The following is a 25,031-nucleotide window of genomic DNA, read 5'->3' as shown; positions in this document are numbered from 1 at the left end:
ATTTCAATCATTCCCAGTCACACTCATTTATTGGGGAACCAATTTACATGGGAGGGATATGTGACTCATACAGTTGGGACACACAGGGGATATCTGGGCAGAGGACACAAGATGAAGACTTGACATGATTTTGGTTGATTTACAAACACAGGCCTAAACCATACAATATCCATAGAAACAATCAAATCAATACAAAATGATAATAATACAATATACAGCAGTAAAAATCAATATAAAATAATACAGTATAAAACAGTGGATATCCAAAACCAAAAACTTGCTGCCAAAATAAAAGTCTTTAAAGCTTATCATACATCTTTAGCGTACTTATACTTATCTATAGGGAATAGAGAGGGAGAGAAAAAGTCAGAAATGGTTGGGGAAGGGGAGTGAATGCAATAAAAAACAAAACAAAACCAAACCTGGGGGTTTTGCTACAAGGCTGACTGGTCTGTAGTTCCCTGGATCCTTCTTCTTCCCTTTCTTAAATATGGGCACTATGTTTGCCCTTTTCCAATCATCCAGGACCTCTCCTGATTGTCATGAGTTTTCAGAGATGATGGCTATTAGCTCTGCAATCACATCAGTCAACTACTTCAGCACCCTCGGGTTCATCCCATCTGGCCCCATGGACTTGTACACATCCAGCTTTTCTAAATAGTTCCTAACCTGTTCTTTCATTGCTGAGGGCTGCTCAAGTCCTCCCCAAACTCTGCACTAGTCTGTGATCTTGCCTGTGAAGACTGAGGCAAAAAAAGCATTGAGCACGTCAGCCTTTTCTGCATCTTTCATCACAAGGTTTCTTCCACCATTCAGTAAGGAACCCACACTTTCCCTGATCTTGCTACCGACATACTTGTAGAAACCCTTCTTTCTACTCTTCATATCCCTTGCTGACTAGAAATCCAATTGCACTTTGGCCTTTCTGACTTCTTCCCTTCATACCCAAGCAATGCTTATATTTTTCTCTAGCTATTTGTTCTTGTTTCCACTTCTTATAAGTTTCCTTTTTGTAATTTAGTTTACTGAGAAGCATAAGCAGAGGAAGGATGGGGCAGATCAAGGCCCCACCCCATGAGGGAGCGAGTGGGGCAGGGGAAGGGACCAGAGTGAGTGGAGCCCAGCAGGAGAAGCAGAGCCCAGGAAGCTTGTCTAAGTCTGTGGGGGGGGGCTCATGCTGCTGCGCATATCCAGGAGGCCTGGAAGTCATGCGCCCCCCACCCCATATGAGCCTGGGGCAGAGGCTGTTGCCCCTGTGCACTACACCCAGCTCCCCACTGCTGCTGCCCCTGCCCCGAGAGCTGTGCAATGCCACATGCATCTGACCGCATAGTGAGTAGGGGACATGGCACAGCCCAGCAGTGACAGGCATGCAGTGCTGCACCACTCCCAGGGTAGTTGCAGCATGAAGAAAACCACAGTGTTATATGAGCTATCCCACCAAGTCTCTGCTATTCCAATGATGTCATAGTTCCATGACTCTACAAGACTTCCAATTCTTCCTTCTTCTTCCTCAGGCTCTGTGCATTTGTGTACAGGCACCTGAGGTAACTAGCTGATTGCCCTAATTTCTCAGGAAGTATGAGAGCACCTCCTCTGTTGCCCTCTTCTGCTTGTTCTTCCTCTAGGTCTCCTGCTTCTCCACTTACTTTAGGGCTTTGGTCTCTATTTCTTGCCAAACCTAGTTTAAAGCACTCCTTACTAGGTTAGCGAGCCTGTCTGCAAAGACGCTTTTTCCTTTCTTTATTAGGTGGATCCCATCTCTTCCCAAGAAGAGAAGAAGCAATCCTTCCTGTGGTCAAAAGCAAAAGCCCTGGTGATGACACCACCTGTGCAGCGAGGTGTTGACCTGCAGGATGCACCTATTCCTGCCTGGGCCCTTTTCCTTGACTTGAAGAATTGATGAGAACACAACCTGAGCCCCAGACTTCTTCATGCTTGTACCCAGAGCCCTTTAGTAACTTTTGATATTCTCAGGGTCTACTCTGGCAGTATCATGGGTACCCACATAGATGAGCAGCATGGGGTAGTAGTCAGAGGGCTGGATGAGCCTCAGTAGTCCCTCTGTGACATCTTGGATCCAGGCTCTAGGCAAGCAGCAGACTTCCTGAGGCAACAGGTCAAGTTGGCAGCTGGCTCTCTCTATCGTCTGCAGAGGGGAGTCTCCAACCACCACCACCTGTTGCTTCTTATTGGTGGTGATGGTCTTGATCCTTGCCACCTCGGTCAGTCCCATCCTGTCCTCCTCCTCCAGCAATGGAATGTGCTCCTCCCTCTGTATTACAAGGGTTGGATATCTGTTCTCCAGATGAACTCCTGAAGGTGGAGGTGAAAATCTTTGATTGCTACCAGAACTCACAAACCTCCAGCTTCCACCCTTTTGGGTGTTCATGTTCTCTCTCATCTCTAATGATGCCTCTGACATTTCTTCCTCCACAGTCCTAGAGGTCTTCTCCAGTATCAAATCAATGGCATTGTGATGTCCTCCAGCCATCTCCCTGGGTCTCTTAATCTGCCTTTTCTTTCTTACTGCTCTTCTAAGCACACCTTCCCTAGCGATTTCACCTGTAAGTTGGCCTGTTTATTGCTAATTGGCCCCCAAAGGGTTCCATTTTTCCTGCTTCCTCACACCAAGCTGAAGCGCTTGCCTCTCAAAAAAGTGTGTGTATGGCGGGGGACAGCGTGGGGGTAGAGCCTTGAACTGGCCAGCAAACTGCTTACCCTCTTTGCAGCCCTTGTTCACTGGCTCCCTGGTCACCTGGGGAGCCTCCTTTTATACCTGGCTGGGTCTGGACCAGCTCCGCCCCCTTATTAGGGCTTCTGTCAGGCCCAAGCAGCAATCACTTAGCATCAGCAAACACTCAGTCAGCAACACTCCCAGCTTCTCAGAGCACTTGCTCAAAACATGCACAGCCCACCAAACAACTCAGCCAAGCAAAGGCATAGGCAGCTCTGAATCATTTACCTTCCCTGGGCAGGAATTAGTGCCTTTTGCCTGGCTTCTCCCAGGCACCAGGCATATGTATAATGTGTAAACATAACATATTATTTAGAATATATCAAGGTCACGCTAATGTCATGATGGATAGAAATTGAGAAATGCAATGAAGCTGATTCTATAGATATTTTTTCATTAGTTTTCAAAAGTTCTGGGCTGGTAGCACTGCTGAACAAATAGACAGTATAGACTACTAGTAATCCATCTGTCCTTTTCTCCCCTCCTTCTCCTTTTATTTTGTGTTGTTATCGAATTAAACAAACATTACGTTGGCCAGGAATACCACAAATACTTAGGTAGCAAAAACACAGAGCCGTCATTACTAGTGCAGATCAAGCAATTTTATTAGTTGAAGATGGTCTAGAGCAATGATTATCAGCTGGTGCCCTGACCAGAGTGGAGGAAGGACATCATGTAGAGTTGGGTGGGAGATATTAGGCAGAGAGCAGTGGATCTGAGCAAATCTTGCCTCACCTGGAAACTCAAAGACCTTACCTGCTGCTTCAGTGCAGGGTTACCACATGTTGGCTGCAGCAGCCCACATGACAAGGGTGCATGCCTGCTGTCATTGTAGCAGGCTCAGGCTGCACCTGTAGCTGCTGCAGTGTGCAATCAGTGTTCAATTTTTTCATTTTCGGATCCCTAAAAATTTTCAAATGGAGGTACAGATCCCTTTGGAAATTTCAAATGGAGGTATGGACCCCCTTGAATTTTTTAAGTGTGGGTATTCACATACTTTTGATTGATCATAGTCATCTTTCACAGATACATTGGACATAGTCTGTGGATCCCAAGGGATCTGTGGGTCATAAGGTGAAAACCACTGCCCTAGAGGGTCTGAATCCACATTTTTATAATTATAAATTTCAAAAAGAATAATAATGTTTATAATTAATATCCAGTGGAATAACTAGGGTGGAACAATAGGAGCAACTGCCCTTAGTGCTGATGGGGATGAGGGGGTAAAAAAATGGTTTTTTGCCACAGCCATGTGTATAACTGCTACCCTGCCTGCACTCTTAAGCTGCTGTGCCTATTAATATAAAAATTGCTAGAAACTGTCCTAAACTAAAATTCCAAACCTGACTTACTAACTTTTGGGGGTAGATTTGATATGGACAGTTGGAATTGGTAATTACATCTAGTGCCTTTTTTTTCCTTGTGAAAAGCCAACTCCCAAAAATGAGCTTGAAAAGCTTGCCTTTCTTGGTTCTGAATAACCAAATACTTGGATTTGATCTTAATTTCCCACCACTAAAGAGACAGCTCTAATCACTATGGGCACTTTTACACATGCCCTGGAAGTATAGGGAGGCTGCACCTTAATTAGACTGCTCTAAGAGCCGCTCTAGCTACAGTGCTGCCACATCTTGTGTATCAGCATCCCCACGCTTTAAAATGGTGCTGGGGCAGTTGAACTAAAGTTCTTTCAGCTAAAGGATTGGCTAAAGGTTGGAGTTAGTTTCTCCTGTTGATGCTGTCATGTTGTTCATAAATGGTTAAACATTTCCTGGAGTAGGTACTGGGGTCTAGGTCTTCCACCTCCCAGGTAATTGTACTAACTAATGAACTAGAGTGCCATTCCTGCTTTCTGCCTCAATAAATATTTAGGTCTTTTATGCAAAAAAAAAAAAAAAAAAAAAAAGGTCTTTTATACAACATCTTCAGCAAAAGAGATAGAGACTCTTAAAATGAACATAAATACTGGGGAGCTAAGAAATTCAAATGTAAATTCACTCTGATTCAGGGATTGATTCATCTGTAGGATGCTGGGTTTTCAACAAGTATCCTAAGCACCAGGCTATTGGCATTCAAGGGAGAAGTCTGTTTAAAACAAACAAACAAACAAACAAACCAACCCCTAACAACACTCCTTATATATTCAGAGAGACAGTAAGCAAGGAGTCATGAATAACTTTTGTGATGTGTTAAGACACTCAACTGGGAGGTAGGACACTTGGGTTACAGTGTCTGTTTCTATGAATCTTTCATTATTTTTGCAAACTGGAACAATGTTCACGGGAGGGTCTGAGGTCACTTTCCCCCTTCCCTTAATAACTTTGTGATTTGGCTACTCCTGTGGGAGGTATGAGCTTAAATCCTCTCAGGTAGCAAAGGAAATGAAACCGGTTCTCTTCCATCATAAATAAGTGCCCTGCACATTGGGTTGTTGGTTAAAATATAGTGGTATCACCATATTCATGAGATAATGTAAATTCTTTGTACTGTGACTATGTCTCAAACTCTAGAGAAACAAGGAGGAAGGGGAAAGGAAAAAGATCCTTCCTTAGTCACTTCCTTTGTTTTCCTTTAGACTAGAACTGTGACAAATAAAATCATCATTGTTAGCTAATAAACATTGTTGAGGAGGACTCAGTCATGCTGAAAATAAGTTATAAGTTTTAGTTTCCAAGACATGGGAGTGTCTCACAAGCATGGTTTATGATCAGATCATTTGTCTTGGTGAGCAATTAGAGCAACACTTCTCTTGCCTCCTCTCCCTACCATCTCATCTATGTGAAGAATGCTCTTTGGTTCAGATCCTCAGAACGTATAAATTATCCTTGATCCACTGAAATTAATAAATCTATAGTGATTTACATCAGCTGAAAAACTGGCTCACTATTTTTATAATTGTGAACATATTAATGATGATACTTGCCTGATTTGAGCCTAGGTTCATTAGAAAAGTCACAGTATTTTCAACTGAATTTGGGCCCAGTGTTAAAAGTCTTGGACCAGCTTCTAAATAATATGAGATCAAGAATATGCAATGATTCAAGGCAATGCTAGCTTAAACTTGGTGTTTTCAACAGAAATGTCTTTTGAGATGTCAAATGTGTCCAAATCTGAAGTTTCAGGCATAACTTGGAAGGTGTGGATCTCCTTGGACTGAGACCAAAGCAAATATTCACAAAGGCCTGTAAAGTGAAACTGCCAAACTCTACATGACTCTGCATAAGTCTTTAATTCCTTAAGGGGAAAAAAGCAAACAGAGAATGCTGTGAAAAAGCAAAATGTATATAAGTCTTTGATGCTGTTAATTCTGCCTTTACTTTCCAGAACATTTGTTTGTTTTTATTTTAATTAGTTTTGGAAAAGTTCATGTACAGCAATCAGCCTGAGGATTGTCCAGTTCATTTGTTAGCAGCGGCACTGAAATTATGATAGCGGGTAGTGATATTTCACAAGAGACATTTCCATGGTATTATTTATTTAATGTTTACAAAAAGATTCCTTTTGAAGCATTCATCTTTGTTTCTAGGTTTAAGGGTTTGCAGCATTGTATGGGGGGTGGGGAGGGGATGCAATTAGTTCGGCATTCATAACTGATGCTCAGCATGTTTAAACAGTGAAACTCCAAAGCAATCAAACTGCCTTTGAGTCTCTTGAAGCAAAAGGGCAACTTTCACTTTCTCTGCTCCTTCCCTCTTTGTGTTATGGCTTGCATATCTTTTCATTCAATTTGTTTTGGAACTCTGTTGCACAATCTTGTCCTACATCAATGAAGCCATATCATTTCCTGCTCATATCCCTCGGTGTCTCGTGTATAGGTGGGAATACAAACTTGCCTGATACTCTCAGCTGAATTCTCAGTTCTGGTGGTGGCAGCCCTGGGGCAAGCAGCTGGAAGCTCAGAATTTGAGGGTTTAAAGCTACAGCAGAAGCACTCACAGCGCAGCCATGTCATTTTCCACTGAATCTGTGAATTCTGCTAAATACCTTGTCCAAAGGACATGGGAAAGGAAAGAAACCTGAATTCTGCCTGGGTGCCTGGGGTGTGTGAAAGGGTGTAGTGGGCTTGCATGTATGGCAGTGTGAGGGGTGTGTGGATGCATGTGTACGGTAGGGGGTGTGTGTGGGACAGTCCCTGCCTGTACACACACACACACACACACACACACACACACACACACACACACACACACACACACACACACACACACACTAGTCTTCTATCTGCTGCTATAACAGTCACAGAAATGCAGAAAATAGAAGAATAGCAACAGAAATGCAGAAAATATCAACAAAAATATCAAAACCCAGTAAAAGATATGGTTAATCACTGGCTTTTTATTTATTTTTTTATTTTACCTCTTTCTTTGTTTTGCTTTGCATAAGTGAGCACAGTTGTTCAGTTGTAGATACAAGGAAAAAAAGACTATACTAATAACACTGGTATCCCAAAGGTATCCTTATCCATATCTGGTAAACAGAATGCTGACTAAAGGAAAATATAGCAAGAATGTGAGTACTGTATAAACAGGGCCAAGTAGCAGAGATTAGGTGTAATTGGAAGTAGACATTTTACGATATGTTTTATCTATTTATTACCATATGGACTGTGTCATTATATATCAAACATTTGAGAAATGTTTTCCTTTCTTCATTTTCTCATTTCCTGGCACAGTACTAGAAACAAGATAATTGGAATCTAGAAGGGGACTTGTTATGCTATTTTGATGGTCAAATTTTACTGATTTCAAAAACACATCTCTATTTATACGTGCCAGCCTGCAGGTCCTACAGAATCAGTAGGCCTCTCTGAGGAAGCGCTGCCAAAGGGCAGTGCTCAAGGGCATCCTTTGGCAGGGATAGAGGTGGGTTGGATGGCCTTTTAGTTGTTATGGTTTTTTGAAGTTTATGTTGTGTTTGTTTGGGGGAGGAGGATTTATGCATTTTACAGGAGAGCCACAGACCCTATGTATGAGAAGGAGCTGTGGACTTGGGAGAGAGACTGGGGATGGGAGGGGGATCTCTCTTGGGTGTGAAGATGAGCAGCAGGCATGGGTGGAAAGGTGGTGGTGGTAGGGAATGGGAAGTGATTTTATATACCTAGATGTGAATGGCAGGTAGGATTGGCAGGAGGGTTTGCTCTTCTGAATAACAAAGGTAGGGGTGGAGAGTGAGGAAGAGTTTTAAAGTTTTAGGATGTTAACTGAGGAGTGAGTTGGTTGTTGTTTCTTACCTTGTTGGTTATTATTGTAAGCTCTCTAAGCCTTTCTGGATTTGGCAAGTTATAAATCTAATTGTTATTATCAGCATGAATAATAATAGTGTGTACATGCACACAATACTTATGCATATATATAATATACACATACATACATATGTTCACAAACTACACACACACACAGCTGTGTGTGTGTGTTTTGGGCAGTGCAACGTGTGGACGGGTGTTTTGTTTTGAAGCTGTTTTGACACTTTTCGAACTCGAAACAGTGAAATTGAAATGAAAAAAAGGCTTCAAAAGAGCTTTGAAACAAAATGAGGGCACTCAAAACATTTTGAAAGTTTTGAGTGTTGAAGCATACCAGTGGTGGGAGGCAGGGGAGAGCCAGGGCTGCACTTCAAGCAGCTCCACCAGCGCCATGGAGCTCAGTCCAGCAGCAGGAGGTGGTGGGAGAGACAGTAGCGGAGCCTCTCCAAGTGCAGCCCTGGCCAGTGGCTCTCCCCCACCTCCTGCCACCAGGCTTACCTCCATGGAGCTGTGGAGACTCCTGTCACCGGGCTGTGCTCATCAGGGCTGCTAGTATGTATAGTTTGAAGGTGTAGGTTGTAGCCATGTTAATCTAAGGTAGGGGTGGGCAATTATTTTGGTCAGAGGGATGCTTACTGAGTTTTGGCAAGCTGTCAAGGGACACTTTGGTAGCCCCAACCCTTGACCGATGCCCTGCCCCTGGTTGCCATCTTGTGACTGGAAATCCCACCCCCTAGCCCCTGACCTTTGCCACCAGAAGTCCCTTCCTTTACGCCTGGAAGTACTCCTTTCAGAAAGAGGTTTTGCCATCTCAGAACCAGAAACATGCCAAATTATATTCTAAAAAGTGAACATCTACAGTATTCATTAATTTGGTTTAAAAAATATTTTTGTCCTGATTTTCATGTGTTTTTGTAGTGCACATAAAGGTGATTGCACAATAGCTTAAAATGAAGTCTTTCTCTTGTATATTGTGGGGGGCATAGGTATGTGTAGGATGAGGGAGCATGTGTGTGTGGGTGGGTATGGGCTTTGGGGGGGGCCATGTGCCTGGGGTGTGTGAAAGGGTATGGGGGGCCTGCATGTATTGCAGTGTGAGGGGGGTGTGGATGCATGTAGATGGTAGAGTGTGTGTGTGTGGGACTCAGTCAATGAACACATAAACAGTCCCTGCCTGCGTGCGTGCACACACACGAACGCACGCGCGCACACACACACACACACACACAGTTCCTGCCTACCCCACCCACACACCCATATTAGTGCGGCCCCGTGGTCCAGTGATGCAGCTGGCAGCCACCTGCTGCTGGAGCGGGGTGGGGGAGGAATGGAGTGCAATGGCTGGGGGTGTGCAGGGCTGGACTGGACTGTTTAGTCCTGCTGAAGCTCCCCCTGGGTCCTACTGTCCTTGGCTCTAGTCAGCTTTGACAGGCTGCGAGGGCAGATAAATATTAATTTTCTAAATTTTTTAAGGGTGCTGCAAGTCAGATAGAATGGCCTGGCAGTCCAGATCTGGCCTGTGGGCCATATTTTGCCCTTCCCTCTCTGCCCCTCAATCTAAGGACATAGGCAGACAGGGTTCTTTTGGGTAAATCCAATATCTTTTATAAGACCAACTAAAATAGTTGGAAAAAAAATTATTTGCAAGCTTTCAGGTACAAACACCCTTCAGCATGCTGAGGAAGTATCTGCAGTTCCTCTGTGCTCTTCCTGGATGGACTAGAAAAGAAGCCAGAGGCCATATGCATGCGAGAGAGCCAGTCAGTGAAAATACAGATTGAGGTAGTCAATGGGTGGGCAAGAGGAGTGGGGGGAAGGGAATGTAGACCTGGTGGTAAGAATATACCTGGTAAATATAGCTGGCTTCTTTTCTATTCCATCCAAGAAGAGCACAAACCAACTGCAAATGCTTCCTTAGCTTGATGAAGGGTGTTTGTACCTGAAAGCTTGCAAAGAAGAATTTTTCCAACTGTTTTAGTTGGTCTAAAAAAAGATATTGGATTTACCCAAAGAACCTTCTCTGTCTGGTTTGTGCACCTATGTATATGTGTGTCTCTTATATAAGCACAAGTATTGAGTTCATTCACACACTATTATTATTCATGTTGATGAATAATAATCAGTTATTCAGAAAGAGATATCTCCCAAATCCATAGTTTCATACATCACAGTCTCCTAGTTTTTTAATGCGAATGGGGTGAGAGACTGTGTCAAAGGCCATCCTAAAGTCCAGAAAGACTATATTCACCGCAACACCTGCATCCAGGGATTTGGTGACCTGGTCATAGAAGGCCACCAGGTTGGTCTGACAGGACTTGCCTCTAAAGGACCTATGTTGGTTGCCCCTAAGCATAGTCTTCCCTGCTGGCCCCTCATGAACCTGCACCAGGATAATTTTCTCAAAAAGTTTTCCCAGGACTGAGGTAAGACTACCAGGACTATAGTTTCCTGGGTCCTCCTTCCTCCCTTTTTTGAAAATGGGAACCACATTGGCCCTTTTCCAGTCCTCCAGCACATCGCCAGAGCACCATAAGTGCTTATATAGTCATGCCAGAGGTCCTGCAATAACCTCTGCTAGTTCCCTCAGCACTGGGGTGGAGATCATCAGGACGTGCTGATTTAAATGCATCCAGTCCCTCCAGAAGTTCCCTGACTAGGTCCTCGCTGACCCTAGGTCTGGGTGTGCCTCCCACGGGGCCTACAAGGGTCTCAGTAGGGGGGATGACTAGGTCCCTACTCAGAAAAATGGAGGCAAAGAAATTGTTAAATAGGTTAGCTTTGCTGTCTGCTGCAATGACCAGATTTCCTAGTGTGTCCTGCAGAGGCTTCATGGTACCCGGTACCTTCTTTTTACCTGCTATGTATTTAAAAAAGGACTTCTTGTCCTTGATCTGGGTAGCTAGTCCCAAATCTGTCTCTGCCTTGGTCTTCCTGTTCGCCCCCCTACAGTCCTGAGCAACAGAGGTATAGTCCTCTCTGGTGATGGCCCCTCCCTTCCAATGGGTGTATACCTCCTTTTTAGCTTGGAGATGTTTCTGGATGCTTTTGGTCAGCCATGGGGGCATTTGCACCCTTTTGCTCCCTTTGATCCATGTAGGGATTACCTCCCTTTGGGCTTGGGTGATCGTCTCCTTAAAGAGCGACTACTCTTCTTGGACACCCAACTTCCCCCCCCCCCCCCCGCAGTGTCTCCTGCACTAATCTTCTTACCTCATTGAAATCCACCCTCCTGAAGTCCAGGGCTGCTGCCTTGCTGCAGGCTTTTGCCACCTTGCACTGGATGGTGAATTCCAGCAGGCAATGATCACTGTAGCCCAGTTGGTTGAGCACCTGCAGTCTACTCACCAGGTCATCGCCTGTGGCCAGGACCAGATCCAACAAGATATCTCCCCTGGTGGGGCTGTGAACCTCCTGGGTTAGAAGGCAGTCCTGTATCTCAGCTAGGAACCTATGTGAGTGGTCAGACCTGGCTGACTTCTCCTCCCAGCAAATGTCTGGAAAGTTTAGGTTGCCCATGATGACCATATCCTTTGACCTAACTGCCTCTGTGAGTTGACTTAAAAATTCCTGATCTAGCTCTTCTCCTTGGTTGGCTGGTCTGTAGTAGACCCCCACCATTAAGTCCCTTTCTCCCTGACCTCCTTGTATTCTAACCCAGAGCACTTTGTTCTGCCCTTCCTCTGACACGGTGCTACTCATTGAGGATGTGTATTGCTCCTTGACATAGAGTGCCACACCCCCACTTTTCCTCCCTGTCCTATCTTTCCTGTACAGCCTATAGCCCTTGATGTTCACTGCCCAGTCATGCATTGAGTCCCACCACTTTTGGGTGAGCCCCACTATGTCTGGGTTGGTGTTAGCTAGCAGGAGGGCAAGTTCCTCCTGGTTGTTCCCCATACTGCAGGCATTAGTATTGAGGCATTTGAGGCCTCCTGAAGATGCATGCACTGCCCCCCTAATCCCAGTACTATCCAGGCCCCTGTTACTTACCTGGGTATTTGTTCCACTCATCATTGGTCTAGGCTGGGCTGCTCTTGCTGGTGACATTTGGTTTGGTGGTCCAAGGCTTCCTCCGCCCTCGTCTTCCCCTTCCCCCAACAAGCCTAGTTTAAAGCCTGCTGGAGGAGATCAGGCAACCAAGAAGAGAACAAGTCCAGATCCATAAAAGGGCTAATGGGCTATGTCCAGAGCTGTGGCCCTCGAAACTCCTGCTTTGGCTGCTTCCTGACTCTGGGGGAAGCTAAAGGACATAAGTTTGTAGGATCAAAATCCAAGAAAAGACTGAGGTACATACATTTTAAATGTCTGTTCCCCTAGAAGAGACAGAACACTCTATTCAGTGCATAGGCTACCTATACAACATAGGGAGAAAATTGGCCACCTCCAAAAGAACCAGGACATGAAGCAGGGAGATACCTAGATTTAGCCGATAAAAAATACTAAGGACATTTTTTACTCCACTTCTTTCCAGAGCTTATGCACTTGCGTTGGGACTGTAGGAAGGATTTCATAGAGTAGGTACCTACAATCATGACTCACCTCTTTCTTTAAAAAGAAAAAAAATGTTGGCTTCTGGTGGTCCCACTTCACATCTTTTATTTAATAACCTAATGATTAGTGTTTCCTCCCTGCTTTAGACTCATGTCTGACTAGGGAAGTCTTCTACCAAGCTGAGGAGGACCTGGAACAAACCTAGAACTGAGCTCTCTCATTTCCTGGATGAGATCTTGAAGCACTGAGTTATTATACAAATAGGTAGGGCTGCATAGTTTTGAAAGAAATTGCTTTGATGCCTATCTTCACAAGAGGGTTCAAGGCCTATCAATCCTAAATCAACAAAAGCAACTCTCTGTAAGATCAAAGTAAGTGCTCCAATCAGCTGACTGAGTGAAAGAAGCATTCATGTCTTCTGTTGGAGCTAAGCCACTGGATAGCCAAGAGCACAAGAATAATGGGGACAGAGGGAAAGCAAATAAGAGAGTGACTGTATAGTCGAAAGAGGCATTTGTGTGAAAGGGGGAGTATTAAGAACTACCTGACTGCTTACCAGATAGGTACAATAATGATATTGGCTGGCTGCCCTCAGATCACCTAAAAGGCCTCCTGCCCCTTAAAGGAACTGGCTACCTAGCTAACCTTAATCTTAACTTGAATAAATTAATAGATTGATCTGCTTTATACTTGCAATATAAGGCAGGTTTTCCAAACTGTAAATCATTCATATCTCATTTCTAAACCATTTCCACTTTGTCAACCTCTTTTTCTGGATTGTGGATACCAGAACTAGACATAGTATTCTTATTATGGTTTAAAAAATGCTATGTGTAGTGCTGATATTGCCTACTTACTTCTATTTAAGGGTCCTTTGCTTACACATCCAAGAGCTGTATTAAGTCTCTTAGGGTGCATCTACATGTGAAATTAAAGCAAAGGGTCAACTGCTCCCAGACGCAGTGTCTACACATGTGCGTGGGACAGCAGCACTTTGAGCCAGGCTGGAGCAGCCCCAGGCTGGCGGGGGGACACAGGCGTTCAGCCCCAGACTCCAGTCTGTGGCGTTGCTCATTGGAGGGCCTGGCTGGGGCACAGGGTCAGGCAGGGGTCTAGCCTCTGGCTGGCTGGGGTGACTGGGAGGAATTTACACCCACAACCCCCATCTACACATACTTTTGATCACATGTAATGACTCCACCATAAGATAGTACTGTCCTCAACAGTACTATCTTACAGCAGAGTTAATTAGTTTACTGCTCTCTAATACTGGCTCATGTGTAAGACTGTGATGCTTTACTGCAGAGTAGTCTACTCTGCAGTAAACACACATGTAGATGCACCCTTAGTGATGCATTATAGGTGGATGTTCAGATGGGTATCCTTTTTATCCCCTAATCCCTTTTAGGGTGACTGATTTCCAAAATACGTAAGGGTGATGAGATTTTTTGTTTCTAGACATATGAACTTAAACTTCATTGCATTTAAAACATATGCTATTCAAATTCATTCTACTTCTCTAGTGATCCAGGCTGCTGTATAAAACAGACTTGTCCTTATCACAGTCTAATACTATCCAAATCATTGCAAATATTACTAGAGGTTAGAAATATGCATACATTAATTAGGCCTCCTGATTAGCATTCAGTCCATCTTCTGCCCTGCTTCTTCATAAATATACTAGAGTCATAACCAGGGTAGAGAAAGGAATCATAGTATTTTGTTTTTTCCAGGTAAATCCACATGCAAAACCACTGACATTTTAGTCCTACATATCTATTTCCATATCCAAGGTCACCATATAATATAGTAAAATAGTACATGCCTATGAGAAGAAAACATGGAAATTTTAACACAAAATAAAGCACTGCTTTAGCTAATGTTACAGCTTTAAAAACAAAACTGGGATGTACTTAAATAAATGTTAAGACATGTACAAAATGGTCTTAATGATAACATTGAAACCCTCTAACTGAATGTTGCAGAATGATCAATAATACTTGTGGAAACATGCTGATGTGTTCAGATGAGGGCACTTTAAAGTACATACAAAGTGAAAATTAGTTGGATTCTTTCATACAGTGACAGCAATGGAAGGATTTAATAAGGCTGTATTGCTCCATCAGTCATGCTGTTTGAACCAGCCCTGCATTAAAGATTCCAGCTAAATAGACTAGATTGTTGGAGAGTGGAACTTGTAGTTGCCAGCTAGCATCCAAACAGTAGAAGATTTTATTAATGATGTTTCCCTTCCACACAAAGCTAATTTAAAATATGGTGTCTTACAGTAATATATATATATATATGATAGTAATGGATTCACTTAAACTTTATTGCATGTAACATTTATTATGCATTGCTACAATAATGTAGTAACAGTAACACATATTGATATTAAACACAAAAATTGCTATAGATTCATTCCACAGCATGAGTTAAAAACCAGCCGAGGAAGGTGAATGAGGCTAAATGTGTTGCTTGCATATGTACAGCCAATATCAGTTCCTTTATTCAAGGAAACTTTTGACGTGTGTGTATAATTTTAATGGATTTTATAGCCATATTATTAATTTTTCTCTGAGAGTGGGCGAACACTTTCACCCAAACTGGTTGTTTATGTAACAGAAGAATAAAATCATTTGACAAATATGAAAGCTGACAAACAAAAAGCAAAAGGCAATGCAGCTGGGCATATTATGCAGCTTCCACTGAAAGTTTTTAAGACTTGGCTATTAATAAAAAAGTAAACACATTTTCTTATTTTTTTCCTCTCATTTCGATTAGGTAGCTTTCATTTTAGGATTAAGGATATTAATTTTAAGAAGCAGTTCTATGATCCTGTCAGAAGCAATGCATGGTGATTCATAAGAAAATTGGCTGATGATATACTCAGAGTGTTCTCAAAAGCATCAGCCTTTTCAATCTTCTGTACTACTTCTTTGCAGCTGCGAGATAACACCATTTGTTTCTTTAAAAATCTCTTCTAATCTGATTTTATGGTTTTGTGATGAGTACATTTATATGACCAAGCTGACATTGACATTAAAGCATTTTCTGTTTAGATTTCTACAAAGTGGATTTCATGTCCTGTTAGTCTTTATAACATTATTAAAAATGTGTGAAATGGGCCAGACCCCTTTATAGTCTTTGACAGATATTTGGAACTAGGAAATGAGATATGACAGGTTTTACGGCTCAGACCTGATGAAGAATGTCTTGCATCCAAAAGCTTGTCTAACTCCATCCCAACTACACAGTCGCCCTTGCCTCTTGCATGATGTACAATGGTATTCAACATACTCAAAAGAACAGAGGATAACATCTGTAAGAAGACTAAAGAACTGTTATGCCCTATATCACATTTTACAAGTAGGACTGTATTCTTAGTTGATATAAATCAGGATAGATCTACTACAGCTAACTGATGTTAATAGTGATGGTAATTTCACTGACTGTCAATTTCAACTGTTTAATAACTTTAATTTCTTATATTTTTCAAACTGGCAGTGAGATTTTAGAGAAATAGATAACAGTAACTGATGGCCATCCCTCATTCTATAATTTTACTAATATATCAGCATATATATTTTGAGCCAAATTTGTCATGGGTTTCATTGGTATAAATCCAGAACAACTATGTCAACTCAAAATTAAATGAAAATGGAGTTATTCTGGTTTTACCTCAGTGTATCTGTGTAGTATTTAGTCCATATCACGTAAGGAGCTAAGTGAGGGACTTACATAAAAATAATCACAGTACTTACTGGAACTGAAATATCCAAACTCTATGGATATTCCTCATGCTTATCTTCTTGTAGGTCAAGAAACGATACTTCTTCTTTTTCACTCAAGTCATTCTGCCTTGCTTCTACCTACCTCTGTCCCAGAAACTATGTGCAGAAGCATACAATCAGGGGTTAACATTCACCCAACAAAGACGTTTTGACACTAAAAAAATAAAAGCCAGTTTATGTAGTTTTCATATGATTCTGCTATGCTCTATACCCTTTTAAAAATTATTTTTCTATTGAAATGATTCTGTAATATTTTGAATATTTGCAGTAACAATCCTTTAATAATTATCCTTTAAAAAGTCATACAATAGATCAAAAGGGTAACATATTTGTATACACTTTGCATTGATATTACTCAAAGTGGACACCACTAGAAATAGAACACTTGATCCTTATTTCTTTACAATTGAGGAATTTTAGTTGTTACTTATGTCAAAGGGCTTCCTGTGTTCCATTCTTTGGGTTAGAATTTTTAATGCTGTGCTAGTGCAGATAATCCATCACCATCTCAATTTTTATTTTCATGAGTATTATTCACAGAGCTATCTTATGACTGAAAGCTAGCCAAGCAGAATTTGACACTCCTATGGACATAAAAACTAGATGATCCAATATTTTCTTCAGTTTAGTCTTATCAGAACAGAAGTGTTTCTAACAGGTTTGCACTGGAAGATTAAGGTGACGGTAACTCTTGAAATAAGTTTAAATTATTATACAAATTTATAAAAACCCAGCTTAATATTTTACTTGTGTTCCAGCTGCCTGCGGAGGGTTCCGGATTGAGAGTGTGGTCGGGGTAGAAAGGTAAGAAAGGTTTATTAACCTAACAAAAATACAACTACACATAGTAACAAGACAAACGATGACAGACAAAAGCAATTTGAATCAGCAACTTATCAGCAGTCCCCTCTGATTCCTGATACACAGCAAGTTCCTCTTTCCACAAAGTTCAGCAAAGTCAGGTGTCCCCGGGGTCAGGTGTCCGAGGGGTACCGGGAAGGACCCTGGAATGCAGTTCTTGGGCTCCTTGAGGTTCACGGGTCCACTGATCCAAGCAACAGCTAACTAATCCTTTTCACACAGCTGCATCTTCCTTCTGAATGGTTTCCAGATATTCCAGCTAAGTTATAGCTTCTGAATGACACTGATAATGTATGACCACTCAGATTCCTTTTACTTCAACTGTCCTTAGACTAACCAATAGCAGTACAAGCCTTGCATTCCTTTGATAAGGTATTTTTAACTGCGCCACAGGGCCTTACTACTTTTAGGCTTTGCTAAATTTACTAGGCCTTACTTCATACAAGGCCTCACTACTTCTTAAATTAATTAGGCTTTTAGCAACAACATATACCTTAATATCTAAACAAATACAGAAAAACAGTCTAATCTTCATAGAGCCTTCAGCAAGCACCTGTATCACACAGACATACTTTTCAGCTGCCACATACCTGGAATAAAATAATATTTCACTTGAAGCATAAATTCATTGTTTGTCAAAGTTCTTGCACTGACATGATTCCAGAATGCAACCTCCTATCTATGCATGGTCTATGTCCCCCTGTACTGGCAAAATCACTTATATAGAGACTTCTGATTCTGCCTTCTGGATAGTGGATCCTTTAGTTAAAGTAGCAGCCTATCTTTTTTTTTCTAACGTATTTGTCCTGGATGTAAAATAACACCCAGGAGTGTTATTACCTACAAAAGAGGTAATAGGAAGAAAGCAATGGTAGCTAGACACCTTAAATGGTGCATTCACTTGGAACTGGTAGAATTGTTTCTAAGTAAAAAAAGATGCAGTTGAACTCAAATGGCTTTTCAGTGCTTAATCTTTCTGCTGAGACTAAGAGCAAGGCCTTCATTTAATAGCCAATGTCATGGTTTTTTGGTGGGATGCTAGTACATCAAAATTGGCAGCAGACTTATTTCACTAACTTAGTAGTGCTCAAAACTCTTCTGGCCAGATCTCACCCAGAAGGCCATGTCATTCAGCCTATAGGTCTCCCTAGGGATCCAGAAATTTGGCACTGCGGGAGCAGTGGCAGTGTTAATTGCTGCTACATTTCTAGACCTGAGGGGAACTTCATGGGCCAGATTTCAAAGATTTCATAGATGTTAGGGCTGGAAAGGACCTCAAAGATCATCAAGTCCAGCCCCCTAACCCAGGGGCAGGAAGTCACCTAGATTCAAAGGATCCCAGCAAGATAAATACCCAAACATTTCTCGAATGAATCCAGAGTAGGTGCCTGCACCACTTCTAGAGGGAGTCTATTCCAGGTCCTAGGGGCTTAGACAGTAAAGAAATTTTTTATTATATCCAGCCTAAAACGGTCTTGGAGGAGTTTATGACTGTTGGCCTCATTTTTCCTTGGGGTGCTCTGGTGAACAGACATTCTCCCAGATCCTGAATGTACACCTCTTATGTACTTATAAGCAGCCACCAGGTCCCCCCTGAGCCTGTGCTTTTCCAGGCTGAAGAGTCCCGTGGCTCTCAGCCTCTCTTCATAAGGCCTATTCTCTTGCTCTCTGATCATGTGTGTGGCTCTCCTCTGGGATCTCTCAAGATTCTTGACATACTTCTTTGAATTGCGGAGCCCAGAATTGGATGCAGTACTCCAGATGCAGCCTCACTAAGGCCGAGTACAGTGGGAGGATGATATCCTGAGATTTACTTGAGAAGCATCTATGGATGCAAGCCAGAGTTTGGTTTGCTTTACCAGCTGCAACTTCGCATTGGTTGCTTATGTTTATCTTGTGGTCTATCATGAACCCCAAGTCTCTTTCAGCCATGGTGCTAGTGGGCATAGCACTGCCGAGCCTATAAGGATGCTGTGGATTTTTTTTCCTGAGGTTGAGTACCTTACATTTATCAGTATTGAACATCATCAGGTTTGTATCCACCCACTTACTAAGTTTATCCAAGTCAGCCTGGATCACTATCCTGTCCTCAGGAGTGGATGCTATGCCCCAAAGTTTAGATGACATGGCCCTGCACATTGATTCATGCTGCTGCATGGCTGGATAATGCTGGTTCATGGGTACCTATCCCAAATGGGATCCAGCCTATGACTTACTCCACACATGGGATCTGAACCACAGACTGGGCCCATGCCACTCATCTAGTTGGTGGAGCTAGAAAGTTGAGTACCACTCTGTTCATTCATTTTCCTGTTTACAAATGGTAGTGACTTTTAATGACTTCTGATATATGTCATACTTGAATTGGTGATTGTAGCCTGTAAGTTAGACTATGAATCTGCCACAGTATTTTTTTTAGGAAATTTCATGGCACAGATGTAGAAAGAACAAATGTTTAAGGAAAAGTAACTGAGTAAACTTGCTGCCTGCTTACCACAACTAAGCACTACTTCTCTAAGTTAATTTCCCTAGGGAAGTGCCTTATGGGAGTAGTAATTTGGATGGCTAGTGCCCCCTTACATTCCTGGGTGAATTACGGCTCACACAGTCCTCTTGCTGAGTGAGTGGAGAATCCCAGAGTGTCTTTAGATCATGGTTTCCATGACCTTTATGACTCCTGTGACAAACTCATAGCCTAAACTGTAAGTGAAATGTTCAGTATTTTCTCACAACCCCCTGAGGTCTCCCAGTTTCTCAGAGCTAACCTGAAAAAATCATTTGAGTAAATTGTCAAAACTTCACACCATCAACCTAGGAAAATTGCTTGATTCCCATACTCTTGGAAACAGATTCTTCTCTCTCATCCAATTGGCTTTAATACCATTGTCAACAGTGGAGTTCCTGCTGGTTTATACCACACTGAGATCAGAAACAAGTTCATTGTCTTGACTGGATCCTCAAATATCTTTTCCATTCATTCTTGCAAGTCTATTTTAAAATCAATTTAGTTCTGTGAAAGATGCCAACTTGATAGTGCTAGAAACTTAACTTTTGAAGCTAGCCATAGAACAGATGTAGCACTGGCAGCAAGATCATTGCTACTAATGCTTATGCTTATGTGCAAATGATTTTATAAGCATTAGCTAATTAGTCTCCCCATTATCCTTGTCAGGAAGCTAAGTATTATTAGCTTAATTTTCCAGATGAGGAAGGGGAATAAAGGCAGTAAACTGTGGCATTTTTTGCAAACAGAGGATCTGGCCACTGGTATCTATGCTGCTTTGATTAGATTTATCAGCTGATTTATTTAATTGATAATGAGGAAGCATTTTTTTCTCATCTTTTAGAGAAGGTATAGAGGATAATGTTGGGAAATTAATCTTGAAAGAGATCTCTCACATAGTCTTCAGTGTCTTCTGTGTCACAACACTTAGTAAATGTATATGTAGGGTTGGTACAGAAATGTTGAAAAAATAAGGGCTTTCAGTCTGTTGGTGAAACTTATCTTTGCATATGCATTTTATGCAATCCACAGTGCATGAATTAGTGTGACATTAAGATCCAGTCCAGATAAAACTAAGCTGTGGATAGTGGGCTGGTGAGAACAATATGAGAGTACGACAGAGAAAGTATCAACAACTTTAAGAGCATGCCCATCAATTTTTTGCATAGAGGCCCCAAATTAAACATCATGGGAGATTCACAGCTGCTTTGAAATGAACAGTTAGCAGCTGTGATTAAGAGGGGGGTTTATAAAGAAGGCTGCTGAACCCCATCTTTTTAAGTATTGGGAAACCTAATCTCTGAGATTTTAGAGAGTTATTTGGCAATTAAAGAGATTTTTGTTATTTATCTGATGTAAAGTTTGAGATCTCTAAGGTCTACCTTAATTTTTCCTGCTGTTTTATATTCTATTTCATTTTGCCCGCTGCAGATTAAAATATAAATTTATTGTCAAATTGTTAACCTTTTAGAGAAGCATTTTTAAATATTTAAAATGAAATACACATGATTTCTTTTCATATTCTACATTATTTAAGTGCCATTCGATGCACTGGGAAGAGGGTCATGAAGTGGGAAAAATCTTAACCCAATTTCTTTTTGTTATTTTAAGAAACAGCTATGTTTAATTACCAATGTTTTTAGTTTTCTTACAGTAATATAAAGCAAATGCTTCAGCTCACTGATGTTTCCTGTTTTGGGGCATAATGAAATGTTCATTTTGTCTGATAGGATCCTGCATAAGAATTCTATACATTATAAGTATTACAGGTTCTACTCGTATCACAAGAAGGCTGAAGGACTTGATGAAAAGTGAATTTTAATATGGCCCTTCATGGGGAATTATAAATTACTAATTGGTGTGTAATTCAGTGCATCAGTTGGGATTTTATGTAGTCAGATTTGTGAGCAATGACACAATACTTGTACCCATATTACATCAGGCTGCACAGCATTCAGACTAGATATATGGGAAATTAATCTATTAGAGTTCTTCCACTGACATGATAATGATTCCTAAAAAGTCATTATGATCTCAGTCTTTTGCTGACGTTTGTTGTAGTCTCAATGACATCCTATTACTCCTGTCACAATTTGGTGTAAAATATCTCTTACTCAAATGCTATACATTACCCTTGGACTGGAAAGACATTCAGCCGTATGTGACAGGTTAGAGTTAGAAGATCACTCTTAGTTGACCAGCTAAAATAGTTGGAAAAAATCTTTGCAAGCTTTCAGGCACAAACACCCACCGTCAGGCCGTCAGTAAATAATGTCTGGGCAGAAGGCCCAATCTGTAGGCCATACATTGTGGCCCATTCCTTCCATTCATCATAGTAGCTAATTGAAATGAAGCTACCTAAATGAAGTTGTCAGATAAAAAGGCAGACTTTTTGCCAAAGGATATTCCTTCTCCTGGGAGGAGGTAGGGAGGCAATCAGGAACAGACCTCAGAGAAACTGAAGTCAAACAATTTTTTTTCATGAAATACTTTTTAATTGGTAAATGCTGATTTGTTGAAGACGAAAATGTTGGCAGAGATCTGAGTGTTTTGATGAATACAATATTTACTTGCATACTGTGCTCCCAAAATCAGTCTTTCAAAACTCGGGTGTGTCTTTCTTTACTAGAATAGAAGCACCAAGAGCACAAATCTGGAAGAAATCTTTTTTAATCTAGAGTTTGCCTTCCAAAAATAAGACACATGTCTTATTTGGTTGGAAAGGGGGGAGGGGGGGGCGTGGTATGTGTGGGAATATGGTATTTCCTTGGGAGTATTTCTTTTCTCCAAAATAAAGTTTATGGTCAGAAAAAAAAGGATATTTGTGTGTGCAGTGGGTATAATGAATAGTTGGAATACAAAGGTTCATGTTCCTCCTCTGCCATATCTGGCACAGACACTTGAAGCTGAAATTTTCTCATTTTTCATGGTTGCCCAAACCATTGAGTTACATAGTCAACCTCTCTGTTCCAATAAATATTTCTGTGTATGAAGTGGAAGAAATTCAAAGGTCAAAGGATATTCACCTGTGGATCCCAAATGGGTGTAGGTGCTTTCTTTATATTCCTGAGTCAGGCACCTGATTTCTATAGAGGGACTTGTTTTTAGACACAACTCTGGACTCAGTACTTCCTACTGGGTAGGTGTAAGAAGCTGCCTTCTCAGTCTGTTAGCTGTCCATATCATTCTTCAGAGACACCTATATGTCTATGCTGGAATGGCAGCTTATTCTCGTACAGGCATTACTTAGCATGTGACGTCTAGCCACTCTTTTTGCACACCCTAAACATAGAAATATATCAGTGAAGATACAGCCCTCCAGGGGTGCGGGTGGACCCCCCAATCTACCTGCTGGATGACATAAGGCTGCTTCTGCCTCCCACCATTGGGCTCAGCTCCCAGCTGCTCACAGCCCGGTGGAACTCAGCCCAGTGGCAGGAGGTGAAACTCAGTGCCAGCTCTACCCACCTTCTACCACCGGGTTGAGCCCCATGGGGCTGGTGGACCTAGAGTGCGGCCTGGCGGTGGGAGGCGGGCAGAGTTGGTGATGCGTTCCTATCAGCCCCACCAGCCTCACGGAGCACAGCCTGGTGGTAGGAGGCGGGGAGAGGCAGGGCTGTGTTCCTCAATGGGCTGAGCTACATGGGGCTGTGGAGCTGTTTCAGAGCACAGCCCTGGCTCTTTCCTGCCTCCCACCACCTAGCTGGCTGCTTCAGAATTCAAAACATTTCAAAACTTTCAAAATGTTTCGACTGGCCTTGTTTCATTTTGAGGCTGTTTTGAAGCCCTTTGTTTCATTTTGGTTTCACTGCTTTGAGCTCAAAACTAGTCAAAACTGTGTCAAAACGAAACAGCCAATGAAGCTTTTCACAGCCCTAATATATATATAGTGGTGTTTCATTTTGATCATGGACAAATGTAGATTTAGAGTTACTTTTTTTGATCTGGAAATTGGGGATTTTTTGTTTTTTATCGGAGAAAACTAGGATCTCTGCTTATCAGAGTCGTTCAGGGTTTAGAGAGAGGGCACACTTGGGAATGCCCTTGCTAGGACACACTGAAGAGGCAAAGTAGCTCTTGATACACTGCATAATGAATTTAGGCACTTAACTCAGGTTTGGCGTTTTACTTTTCAGACTAGTTATGTAAAACTTTAAGTGTTGCAGAATGTCTGTACATGAGCACAGAGACTGCTCTGACATGCTGTAATTATATTCCAGTTGTAATAATGTTCCAGTGCTCCAGCAGCCTCCTGTGTCTTATGTATCAGTATCCCTGTGCTTTAAAATGGTGGCAGGGGCACTTGAACTAAAGTCCATTGAATGATTTTTAGTTCAAGCACCCCCAACACCAATTTTTAAGCATGGGGACACTGATACATGAGATTCAGTGAAGCTTTTATTAGAGTGGCTCTCAGAGATGCTATAATTAAAGCACTACCTAACTCACCCCCGGAGCATGTGTAAAAGTGCCCACACTGCCTATGTTGTAGATGCTTAATGGATTGTTGAGATTGGCTGATCCTCTCACTCCCTTCCTTTATTTATGACTATCTTATCTCTATGAAATGTGACAAGACAAACATATTTAAGCCATTAAAAAAAATATTGCACCCCTCTAACTTTACAACTTTGGTTTCACATTTCAATCTAATGTAAATTAATTTGGTATAAAATTAAATTGGATGAGTCATAGACCCTGAAAATCAAGGTTTAGAATAGAACCCTCCAGGCTCTGCTGTAATATTTTTAATCAGAGTTAATTGATGTCAACTGTGTGGTCTGTGTGGTTTTTAAATTGATGAAGTGAATGCAAGTGTGGTGGTTGTTGTTGCAGTTTAGAAGCTGGAACTAGTTGGCAGTCTTTAAGGATCTATGGGTAAGGGAATGTTTTCTGTTAATTGCACAGGGAAAAGTCTTAGCAGAGATTCATGTAGTGTGGTATCATTTGGTTCATTAGGATAAGTAGCTTCAGTTGTGCTATAATCACCTGGGAATGAACAAGAGATCTTTCCAGCTTTATGACTGGCTTCAGAAATGCATATGGCCTCTGTGACAAGCATTGGGAGTATCTGCTTTTGTATTTTTCTATAATAGCATCATATTCACTACAATACAGGGCCTGTAAGTGTTTAAAATTAAATTGCAATTATAAATATGTATGCTTTTGAATGGTTGTAAGCTGCAGACTGAAACTTGGCATGAATGTTCTCTTTCATGTACAAATACCAGATGTACACAAATATCTTCTTCTCCTGCAGTTGAGGATGATTGTCTTCCATGAGTGTCTTATTTGTGTGTCCAAAGACAGGTGGTGATGTTGACTGGGGACTGGCAGACCCTACAGCAGCTCAGGCATGTGCGTCCATGTGGTGTGAGTGGCACTTGGTTTTTGATTTGGTCC

General features: G+C 41.8%; 1 long non-coding RNA gene across 1 annotated transcript in view; it reads left to right on the top strand.

Annotated features, from left to right (window-relative positions):
* Positions 1-25,031, top strand: part of LOC149874933 (uncharacterized) — a 46,740-nt gene that overhangs the window by 10,312 nt on the left and 11,397 nt on the right. The window contains exon 3 of the long non-coding RNA XR_016439992.1: positions 17,023-17,068. This is a non-coding gene — a long non-coding RNA (uncharacterized LOC149874933). The remainder of the gene's footprint in view (positions 1-17,022; positions 17,069-25,031) is intronic.

Source organism: Crocodylus siamensis, chromosome 1 (assembly GCF_052110815.1).
Source record: "Crocodylus siamensis isolate JL-2025a chromosome 1, ASM5211081v1, whole genome shotgun sequence".
Lineage (NCBI taxonomy): Eukaryota > Metazoa > Chordata > Crocodylia > Crocodylidae > Crocodylus > Crocodylus siamensis.
The sequence above is the reverse complement of the archived record's forward strand: the minus strand, read 5'-3'. Positions and strand labels throughout refer to the sequence as shown.